The sequence below is a fragment of the Dendroctonus ponderosae genome, unplaced genomic scaffold, assembly GCF_020466585.1.
Source record: "Dendroctonus ponderosae isolate FM_Combo_2020 unplaced genomic scaffold, Dpon_F_20191213v2 Dpon_F_20191213_1, whole genome shotgun sequence".
In the NCBI taxonomy this organism is placed as follows: domain Eukaryota; kingdom Metazoa; phylum Arthropoda; class Insecta; order Coleoptera; family Curculionidae; genus Dendroctonus; species Dendroctonus ponderosae.
Window position 1 is genome coordinate 34,874,635 of NW_026017110.1, and position 7,648 is coordinate 34,882,282.

The following is a 7,648-nucleotide window of genomic DNA, read 5'->3' on the forward strand; positions in this document are numbered from 1 at the left end:
GGGTTCTCCATTGCAGGGTCTACCTTCTTTGATTCACTTCTTGTTTCCATCAAAATTCAACTTGGATTCTGGTAAATCCCACTTCTGACACCAAATGTACCATTTTTGGCGATTTGCAGCGAAACGTGATCTGCCGGAAAACGGCCAATAGCGCAGTTATAGGAATAAAGAAATCTAAAACTATTGTATTTATCACTTGTGGCGGCATTATCCACCACCTCAAGACAGCCAAATATCTCGCCGCATAAGCGCTATGCCTTCTCGGTTCAAATATTACATCCAATAATAAAGACCGTATTCGCAAATCACAATTTTCATAGACCCCGTGCTCCACCAAAACCCCCCTGCAGTCCCAACTCAGCCCGTAGCATCGTTTACGTAAAAAAATGGAACTCGAGGACTTCCCTGCCCTTAATCCCACAGGCCCCCCGAAGTACCCCAAAACCTTTAACGCCGCGTTCCACCAATACATGGTGCAGCGGCTGACAGACCCCAAGGCCCAAAGGCCATTTTGACCCCCACGTCTGTCCCCACTTCGACTCCCCAAACCATCCCAAAACCAGCCATTGCTGTCGTCATCAGGAGTGTAACCGAATGGACTGTAAACATGGACACGGAAAGTCCGATCTCTTTCCTACAGAACCACTGCTCTTTTACTAACCCCAAAAATGGATCTCTGCGCATCCAGATCCACCGCCAATCCATCGATGACCACGGAGCAATCACTAAGCTCCGTTCGGGCGGAAAATTTGAGTTTCATACTCACACCCTTCTCCTGGATAAAGAACGCATCGCCATCATTCTTCTTTTTTGTGCCACACTCTCTCCGAGAGCGTTGGGGACCTCCCGGTCATACTTATGGAACACATCATCCACAATTAACAGGACCTACAGTTTATCGCCGGTTCCGAACAGCACTAGTTGATAGGTTTTTCTTGGCATAATACTTGCGACGCTGGCAGATTATCGCCGGTATATCAAAAGTTCGGCCACACAATTTCCAATTGGGCAAAACTGGTCTGCCACAAGTGTGCTCAAGAACACTTCTATCACGAATGTTAAAAAACCGAGATACATCCCGGCCAAATGTACTAATTGCAAAGCTCCCTACTCGGCAAGTGCCCCAAAACCCCAACTTCCTTACTCAAAACCAAGAAAAAGCTAAGCAGGCCAGTTTGCAAATCAAAGTTTCTACTGGCACCTCCTTCGTAGCGAAAGCGAGCCAAAAGACTGAACCCCCACAGGCCGCAGTTCAAAGTTCCCCAGTGTCAAAAGCCCCCCGCAGCCCCAAAAAAATCCCCACCGACCTACCAAAACAGCAGCCTGAGCACGGTCCTTATTTCGTTCCTGCTCTTACCTGAAAGTGAAAAACGACGTAAACATTGCGTTCCTCCAAGAAACTTTTCTTCATCCTGCCAGTTCTTTACAAGTTAACAACTACAAAATTTATCGTAACGACCGCCCCAAGAACCCAAGGGGCGACACTGCCATATTAATGAAAAACTACCTCTCCTGCAACACGATCCCCTCAATTACTAACACCTCAGTTCAACATACCTCACTAATTAACATGGAAAACTCCCAAATACTGATAATTTCGACATACAAACCCCTCAAGCTTTGCACATACCCACACGCCTACACAAACATTTTGAAGAAATGCATCCCCGCACTCCTCGCAGGAGATCTAAATTCCAAACAAACTTCTTCGAGTTTGCAAAGCATTAAACCCCGAGGACCGGAAACTTCTAAATTACGCAAAAAGGATGAACTTATAAACTCACGCTCCCTCAGGACCGACTCACTACCACTACAGAACTCCTGACATACTCGACATCGCCCTGACCAAAGACATTTACCGAACTTTTACTATGCAAAACTCCGACTACCTCAGTTCAGACCGTAAAATTAATCATTATTAACATAAACTAACAATCAAAACACTAACAACCTCCTCACTACAATATCCTACATCGACTAGGACGCCCTGTCAAACTGCCTTGGAGACGTTTAGACCCGGGACCTCTCTCCTCAAAATTTCTATAAACTGAACTAAACTGTATAATAGCTTATTTTACTGCAACAATTTCTTCAGCTCTTTCCAAAGCAACTACTCAAAAACAAAACTCTAACAAAAACCCAGTCACCCTTTCGCAAGAACTTAAAAGCGTAATTAAAACTAGCAATAGATTAAAAAGCAGGGCCAGACAATTTACTCATTGATGCTCAATTAAATCAAGAAGCCAACCGACTAAGCAAATAAATTCAAATTCAAAGAAGCAATTTAAAATACGTAAAGTGGTCCGAACTTTTGGAAAACCTCCCAACAGACGATCCGGTTGCCTGGAAAATATCCAAGGTCATGAGAAGCAAAACTCACACACATTTCCAGGAGGAAGTAAAAATCCTCAGCGAAATCGAACATCGACAAATTCCTCAGACGCCCCTCAAATTCCTCCAGTAACACTCACCGAACTACAAGCCTCCTAAAAAAAATATAAAACCGCCGGACCCGACCATATCACCAACAAAATCCTAAAACTCCTTTACGAAAAACTCCTCAACCAGATAAACGCCTCCTTTTCGCCAAAATTGGAGACCCACCAGCCTCCTCTCCTCGCTTTCGAAACTTGCCGAAAAACTTTTCCTTGGCCGCCTCCATGTCCAAACTTCCGAAAACCAATCAATTCGTCGAGAACAGTTGGGTTTGATTCAAAAACATGGTTCCTTTCTGCAAACAGTCAGGCAAATTCAAGATGTCACGATCGCTGTCCAGGAAAAGTGCTCCGCCTTAGTAATTTCCTTAAAACTCACAACTTTCCATTAGATTTCGTGCAGTATATGGCAAGCTATCTTCACAAGAGAAAGCTTTTTCACACTGCTAAACGGAACTAATTCCTCCACCCACTCCATGGTAGCAGGGCTCCCCATTCTCTCCAATCTCTTCACAGCTGATGTTCCAACCCTCACACCAAAATAGCCCTGTTCGCTGGTGACACGTGCCTTTATTATTATCGCAGAAACTTTAAATACATTACTTGCGCTCTACAACAGCATTTAAACAACTTCCAAGAGTGGGCCGGCACTTCCTCCACCCGAAAAAACTAAAGCCAAATTAATCACTAACATGCCCCGACACTTCCCGAAATAACTCGAAACACTCCAAAATTGTAACTAAACAACACTCAAATCGAATATACAAAATTACTTGAATATCTAGGCATTATAATCAACTCTAAACTAACTTTCGCCGAACATACAAACAAAATCATTACAAATGGTGCAGAAACTGGTTGAAATGGTTTAAAAGCTTGTAGCCTCTTTTAAAACACAAAAGCTTCAAAGCTAAAATCAAAATTCTTTTCTACATTTAAGTTATCCGAACTCAAATTTGTTACGCTCATCAGTGACAAACTAAACGTTCAACTCCAACATCATCAAACTCTAAACTTTCCAAAACAAACTCCTACGTAGAATTATTCATGCCTCTTGGCACACCCACAACTTCCAAATTCACGCAAACGTTGTAATGGAAACCATCTCAATACTACACCAAAAGTTCAAATCTAAACTAAACCTCATTAACCCCCTAATCAAAGAGAAATTCTCCCGAAAAATCTCCAAACACAACTTCCAAACTCCTACTAGCCTTATGGCAGACCCTCCCTGAGAACACCCGCGTAAAGCGGAAAGCAAATTGTCAAAATTTCAATATAAAAAAAAATGCTTTTTTCTTTTCCCAACTTAACCCAGTTTCACTAAGACCTAAATTTAACTAAACTATTCCAAAACTTTTTATTTTTATTTAATTTATTTTATTTAGTGTCTCTATTGGTTGGAAATCTGTCAATTAGTACGACGACGGATGAATTGACAGATCTCCAACCAATAGAAACACTTTCAAATCATCATATAAACGGATCCATTGGATTGAGGCTTTACTGTAAAAATACAAAGCATCCCAAAATATTCCCAAAGTTTAAAAAATTCTTGTAAATGAGTCAATGGTTTAATCGGAACCAAATCCCCACAAACGAAAATACACAATAAGCGAGTCAGTGTATATTCGACCAAAAGTTCTACATGTACATGGCAACTAGGGGCAAAGTAATGCTAAACTTACCGAAACCTGCGTAGTGCCACCTGGAAAGAAAGAAGAAAATTGGTTTAGTACAGCAAGATATCTGTTGCAAAGAAAAATCGAAGCTTATTTGAAATAGAGGTGTGCTAAACGGTTATTTTTCTGTAACAGGTTACAACGTCTCAGTTTCACCTTGGTAATAGGTTTCAAAGTGCGATTCCAAAAGGAACATGTTACTTTTTAAATTTTTCATTAAAAATGCAGAATGATGATGATAGTAGAAATAGTGATGATATATAATAGTTTCCTTTAGAGTAACTACTTAAAATTACTCCTTAGAAGTAACTACTTAAAGAACAAAAAACTGATAATGAACTAGAGTGATTAAATAAAATATACGGTTTAAATGCGAAAACGTTTAAAAATCGAATTTTTATTTAAAAATGGATTAACATTTAAGAATAAAATTGTTTGCAGATGCTTTTTATCGATTCTAGTTCTTCGCGCGTTTATGATAGCACCCGCTTTAGGAAACTGTATACTTCATTTACAATTTGGTTTGTATTTGATTCCTAATATAACTAAAGTTATGGAACATACCGCTTTTTATGCAGACTATTCTAAATAATCCACATGACTAAAATACACCCCTCATAGAGCACCTAATTCAGAAGACATGTTCATTTTAGATGGGAGATCGATGTTGTTTTCAGCGTCCACGATAATATTTTTCAAAGGCAATTTGTCCAAAATTCGTTTTCAAACAGATTCCGAAGTTTATAAAAGCAATTATGGGGTAGCTGACCCAAGGAATGTTTGGAAGCAGGCACCCTTTCAGTGATGAATATGCAGGTCCGTGCTTAATAAAAGATCAAAAGGCTCTGGCAAAAAAAACGTTCAAGTTTTAGGTGCTATTATTGTTCTGTCTGAAAGAGAAATAAACCCTTTTCTACTCATCAACCAGTTTTACATTTAGATTTGATCTTTCTTATAGAAATGTACACTTTTTTACAATGTATGTATTGACAAACAATTGGCATTAATTAATTTCGAATTTGACGAAAAGCTGAATAAAGCCAGCCAATTGAAAAATACGAATAATTGTTCTCAAGCGATTTCGGTTGTTTTTGAGTGTAAATGAGAACTAAATCTTACGAACAAAAGGTAAATTTACAAAAGCTAATTTACAATCAGCTGTTGTTAGAAACATATGTCTTATAAGTTTTACGTTGCCTTATTTTTGTATTTTTCCGCCATCAAAATAAAGGACTGGCATTTCTAAGCGTGCAGTGGGCTCAAAAATTATTACAAATGAGAGAGAAAGTGGTGGGAAGGAGCGAGTAATTCACGATAGATTAATTATACACTTCATTACAAAAGAATCTTCGTTTCATTGGGGTCCTTAGATTAAAAGCTTCAAAAAAACGGCAAAATGGATTTAATTTCAACGAATGATCAGTTCTAAAAAGAAAATTACAGTCTGGATGCAAACATTTTTAAAATAAACAAAATGCAGTTTCTATTGAAAATAAAAAAATTCAACAACATTTCAAAAGGGAAAACATTTTTTTTTATTCCATCATTTGTTTTACTTGCAAATAAGTGGTTTTCTTACCAATAAAACAATTTTGTATGAATTAAACGTATGTAGTAAATACAGGAGGGTTGCAAGACTTTTGAAAGTGAGTGTATTTTGCATCTTGAAAAAGATATTTTAACACAAAAAACGTCTCAAACATCGAGTTAGCTAAAGCCTGTCATGAGAACTAAAACGTGTCAGAATCGCGGCGCAACGAGATGGAAAAGTCACTGAAAAACACACAGAATCAGTAAAAAATTTGAACACCTTGGAAACATTTGAGGATTCAGCGCACGAAGTACGAATCGAAGATTTACATAATGTCCCACCCAAAAAGAAGTAGAATTTTAAAATCAAGAAGGGTGTCCGAAAAAGGTGCAACCAGCACTCAACGGGACAATTCTACAGCATAAATGAGCGTGACAAGTTGTTATAACACTTTTGCGAAAACGCGATAATAGAGAGATATTGGACGGTCAACAAGCTGATGCGGTAATATAGCTTTCACTATTTTCACACATACGCCTGCAAAAATCAGTTTGAAAAATAATTACTGCAATATTAAAGTACTGTTCTGCAGTATTTGTACCGCAATACTGCACGTAGTTAAAATCACTTCCTTGGAAAGGGAGTTTTTGAAACAATGTTTATTACGATTGATATGGATTTCAGCTTCAAGATACAATTGTTCGTTATTACAAGCTTGTGAGAATATATACTGAATTAATGCTGATGAGTTTACATGCTATCTGTGAAACTAAAGAACATTATGTACCTCGTAAGCATAATTAGATATTTCCTTATGCTTAGCTGCGAAATAGAATATCATGAATTTTTGAAGTTGGCTAAATAGGATATCATAACTCCTTCGGCCTTAGATGAAATTATATCATCAAAGTGACGTAATTTCATTTGAAAATTGAAGTTTTTTTAATTTCATTTGATTATTTTCCGATTTGGTCTTAAGTTTCTTACAAATCAATTTATGTAGTAAATAGCAACGAAATGCAAATAATGCGATGTATAATAATATAGTCCATATGCTAGTAAGGTTAACATATAGGGGTGTCTGCATTCTTTGTAGTTGGATTGCTTGGGTTCTCAGCTGGGCTTGGATGTCTTCTGTTGATTTCAGGTTCATGCTATTCAATTCAAGAGCAGGTGGATTGAATACTGCTTGAAGTGTTCTATTAGTGGTCCAAGTCAAATTAGGTAGGTTGACTTCTTGAAATTGTAGTTGCTTTAACTCAAAATTTTCAAATATTGGTGATTTGAATTGAGCGGTGCAACCAGGTGGTAAATCGATTAGGTATGTTCCTTTGATTGGAATAGTGTCTTGACGGTCTTGGCAGTTTGATTTGCCAATTACTTCTTCGGGTGCTGTGATTAACCATTTTCCATCGGCTACTTTGGTCGATTGGATTTCTTTAATTTTAACTTTGAATGGATGAAAAGTTGTGACGTTTGACTGGAACTTTATAAGTTGGACAGTGCAAGGTGGATGATTTCCTATCGTCTGGCTGATTGTTCGTTTACAAAGAAATTCATTAGTTTGTATTTCTGGACATTTTTCGTTATCAAATGAGTACTTTTTCTCACTAAGGGCCAGGTATGGTTTAAAGGGTATATTGACTAGAAAGGAATTGTTTTTGGGAGTTGGAGAAGGAAACAATTTGTAATATTGGTATGTTTCCGCCTCGACTAATGGAAGTTCTGAAATAAAAATTACTTCGAACTCCTGAAGCTTTTAACTTTTATCAAGTTTTCTAAATTTGTTATTTGTTGAGAATTGACATTAATTGGCAACTTCTCATTGTGTAGTTGGGGATGTAGTTGGTTGATTTCTCTTAGAAGTTCGGTTGGACTAGTTATTGAATTATGAAGAATATTGGTTTTTGAGAACGTTATGGCAACCTCTATTTTTGCCAAAGTATCATAGATTGATTGATACAGAAATGTGATTTGGTTAATTACTATGAAAATTCGAT

The 7,648-nt window shown here is 37.8% G+C and overlaps 1 protein-coding gene across 1 annotated transcript in view; it reads right to left on the reverse strand.

The window, feature by feature from the left end:
• LOC109541573 (adenosine receptor A2b-like) overlaps positions 1 to 7,648 on the reverse strand; it is a 184,470-nt gene that overhangs the window by 158,318 nt on the left and 18,504 nt on the right. Inside the window, exon 2 of the mRNA XM_019910453.2 lies at positions 4,124 to 4,143. The gene's annotated coding sequence lies outside the window, so the exon portion shown is untranslated. The remainder of the gene's footprint in view (positions 1 to 4,123; positions 4,144 to 7,648) is intronic.